General features: G+C 32.1%; 1 protein-coding gene across 2 annotated transcripts in view; it reads left to right on the top strand.

The window, feature by feature from the left end:
- The first annotated feature begins 1,402 nt into the window (after positions 1-1,402).
- The window catches only part of LOC110461515, an 11,528-nt gene continuing 8,511 nt past the window's right edge, over positions 1,403-4,419 (top strand). For both annotated transcript variants that reach the window (XM_021514999.1, XM_021515000.1), the window contains exon 1: positions 1,403-1,497. The gene's annotated coding sequence lies outside the window, so the exon portion shown is untranslated. The remainder of the gene's footprint in view (positions 1,498-4,419) is intronic.

Consider the following 4,419-nt stretch of genomic DNA (forward strand, 5'->3'; position numbering starts at 1 on the left):
CAGGCGTGATTACTTTGATATATTTTTCAAAACAAAATCCTATTTATTTTAAATTATTACTCACAGCTTTAAATTAATGTGGTCACCTAGTAGACACCGGTCAGAAGGATACATTACATTAAGCAATGTCTGCATTGGGACTAGACAAAACTGATTCGCAGGGACGTCGTTACCAACAAGAAAATAGTTCTGCATTAATATAGCACGAGAATACAGAGGTATGCCCTGTTGATGGATATGAGAAGGAAGTAACTGTTTTTATACAAACAATTGATACGTATAACCAATTATAGTAGACCGTATTGACAGGAATAGCCTTTGATATCCTGGTCTGAGTGATAGATGCAGTGCTACAGATTTACACCAAATGTAGGATTTTGGGATTAATTGTTCTTGCAGCTCTTAAGCGGCAATTCAAGTCGCGTATGCATTTTTGTTAGATGATACCTAGTTGGTACATGGTGTGTCAAATCCATCCTATACTATATTGTAGGACAATACCTTTAGTAATCCTGTATAAATTACTACGTAACGTAACGTTCATATTGTAATAGGGGAGTTCCGTTGAGGGTGTGCATATGTTGTCACGCCGATAACCCGTGTCTTGATCGTATAGTTTGGGTTATTACGGGTTAACAACCACCACTGCATCCCTATCTAGATTCGTCAGGTAGCAGACCTGATTTCAATACAGGATCGTACACTGGATGCACTCCTGCTCCCCCACCAAACAGCCTAGCAGATGTTGAGTATCTGTTTATCTCAAACATACACTGAACGAAAAGCCCACCCTTGATAATGGTGAATAACACAGAAAGTGACAGGTCCTTGTCTGTTAATCATAAACATCAATCATACTTAACAAAGTAAACAAATGTGAGAAGTCAACAACCGAACTTCACACACAATAAATGTTTATGTAACACACGTATAGAAAAGAGTTTAAAAATGGTTGAATATTGATTATCACTGGTGGTCCTTTCGTTACGTTTTCGAGTTCTTATTGTCATTTTATAATATCTTTGTGCATGAAAAAAAATCGCACGCACATATAGGACAGTAGGGGTGGTATCAGTTTTCTTAAAATTAGTATACAGATATATAAGTGGATTGAGGAAACTAACGTCATCGCCATTGAACGCTGCGGTCGTTTAAAAGTCTTTTCAAACATTCTTAAGCTGCCAAATTTACCTTGCATGATTGTTTACTGCACCGTATTGATTTAGGACGTAATGTACTTATGGATCTGTTTGCTTTGAAAACCTTGTGCGGTAAAGGACATTAGGTCATAAGAAACACACCACTCAAATATGGTATCCCATGGAAGTTGAATAATATTGATATAGAAATGCTATATGCTATATATGTGGACGATGTAACGTTCAATGATTGTAAATGAATAGAGACACATACATGTGATCACATGAATAGTACCACAAACTGCTGTAGAAAGGGGTCGATTTGTTGAGTGAGTGAATTTATTAAACTGTTATACAGGTAAGTGTATTACATATTCACTATTGAGTTCTAAAACTTTCATACTTTAATACCATGATCATTTAAAACCAAGCATCTGTAATTCCGGATTTCTGACAGATTTTTAAAAAAAAAATCGGTAATATGTTTGTCTAAAATCGTATGAGCAAATTAACGTATACATGTTGTTGTGATTAGAACCTGGCAAAGATATAATCATTATAGCATTAAGAATTTATAAAATGATGTTTATACAACACTTTATCACTTTTTACATTAGGGTTATGTTTCTAAATAAATCCATTACTAATCATTAAAGCTAAATGTCTAAATGGAAAATAGTTTGATAAATATTATCGAATTCTCAATTTCATTTTATGTTTAGTTTTCACACATAGAAAATGATTAACTTTTGAACTGTACATTTAATAGCGCTGTTATTATTACAAAGCTAATCACAATGCGTTAAGTCATACATAGTGTTATTGGTTGGTGTTTCTCACATAAAACTGTCAATCATATTTAATTGCCACAAACAAGGAGAAACAAAAAAAAAAATTGTAAAAAAAATAAATAATATGTGATCAAATTGATCGTTAATTGTTAAAAAAAACACGTTTCTAAAAGAATAAATAAATGAACCCATATGATTGACCGAAAACTAACCCAAAAGGTACCTTTAACTTTACTCTGACAAAATGTGAATATAACCGTTTTGATGTTCTTGAACGTTAATCCGCACAGCATGATACTTTTATGGAAGTGATAGTCGATATTTTAAGCTTTCTTGGAACTTTTTTGTATGTGTCAAATATATGATGGCATCCTCATGTCATTGACATATAACGAGTTACGTATGTCGAACAGTTTCAAGAGATGTCGACACAATCTATGCATATAAATCTATACTTTAAATTATGGCAACATGCTGTCCTTTTCAAGAGACAATTTTGACACGAAATTGATCACATAAGTACGTATCTCGGCTTTTCATAGATTTGATCGATCTTGACATCGATATGGCATTTATATATGCAAAAAAAACAAGAAGTTTATGAAAGCAATTGTTTTTTAAGGGGAATATATCATGTGATGTACTTGTAGCTTATGGTGATTATGTGTACTCTCCGTTTTTTGTGTTTTAGGCTTCATATATCGGTAACATTTACTCAATACATAAGTGTCAAAGTGATGTCAAAGTGATGTCAAAGTGATATTAAAGTGATGTCAAAGTGATGTCAAAGTGATGTCAAAACGGTAAATAGCAGAATTGCCAATATACATGATAAATGAATGAGTACGATAATCTCGGAAAAAAACGATTTCGACAGACGTAACTTTTTGTTATCAGTGACGGAAATATTACTTCCTACAAACCTATAACAATATCTTAATCATTATTACTTTAATATACTGTCTACATCAAAACTTGTCTTAAATGATATTTTGTATAATGATCCATCATCATTATTTTAACTACTTTGAAGTTTAAGTTTCAACTTATTGAACCAGTGTATTGATATATGCAGGCAAATACAAATGTCGTATATGGCAGGTGGTGGTAAATTTCATTAGTATTCCAGGTTTTTTTTTTGCCATCACGCCAATAAATAAACATTGCTTAGTTTTCAATCCTTACGGGTAAACGTTTTAAATGTTTGTATAATGAAATAGAGGAATATATACAGATATAAAGATTGTGACGTGATTGAAAACTTCCTTATTCTTCAACGGCGTGTTCAAAATTGAAAGAGAAATACGATTTGACTAGATAATCTCTTGCCCTGTGTAGGGTAGGTTCCAGTCGAGCAGGGCAATTAAATATTTTTTACATATTTGTTTAACTAGTTCTTCACATATGAGTGAATGTGTTAGCATTGTATGACGGTGTCTTACTTTAGATACAGGCAAGCCCTTTTATATGTTGAAGCTTTGTTAGCTTCATTCTAAACACATTTGTGTTTAAAATATAATTATAGTAAATGGCATATGCAGAGAAAAAAATGTTTTAATTATATCATCTGATAATGTAACGTGACCCAATCGTACATTTTAAAAAACAGTACAGTTTTTTTTATAAATCTAAACTGTCAAAAACATTTTGCTCATACTTAACATATTCGTACATCAAGGTAACCGCCACCATGCCATAAAATCATCGTTTATATGACATTTTTTCCAGATAAAAAAGACAAAAATTATAACAAAGATATTCTCAGAAACCTGACAAGAATTATGGACCATTTTTTCACAGTTTTTGTCAATTTTAACATGGCTAGAACATGTTTGGAATATCACTCTATGTTTGCTTGTATAAAAATAAAGGTGTTTACCAGCATTTGCATCAAATAATGTGCGTTTTTGGCACAATAACTAAAGTATACGAGGACTTCGCAGCTAAAACGAAACACTCCAGAAACAAGTGCATATTTGTCGACTGTAGTTAATATTGTATTTTTTATTTCTTTTTATAATTATTGCAATCTGCCATGACTAATACATATAAACAAAATGTTTCATAATTGTGATATGGTGGACCATTCTAGTTAATACTAATAGCCAAAATTTAAGTCAATTTAACAGGATGTTCATATTAGTTACAATGAAAAACACAAAAATACATTATTATACTTTTGTATTGATTTGTCTTTGAGCTAGACCCTGAATAAACATACAAACACACAATCAACATAATGCGCGCTAGCGCATTATGAGTTGTTTGCTTGAAAAGCTGTGTCATTCAAATAGATCATAAATACCATACTAAAACAGTTCAATACTTATATTTACGTTTTCTCTGCCTCTTATGTTCGTTTTTAACTTATAATTCATATTTAAAATTAAAAATGCCCGCCTTATCGACAGTCCACACAATTTCGTTCAATAGTTTGAACAGCGTATTGTCGCGTGCTGATTGGCGAACAAAGTAGTACTTTGAAATTT

This window comes from Mizuhopecten yessoensis, unplaced genomic scaffold (assembly GCF_002113885.1).
Source record: "Mizuhopecten yessoensis strain PY_sf001 unplaced genomic scaffold, ASM211388v2 scaffold10631, whole genome shotgun sequence".
Lineage (NCBI taxonomy): Eukaryota > Metazoa > Mollusca > Bivalvia > Pectinida > Pectinidae > Mizuhopecten > Mizuhopecten yessoensis.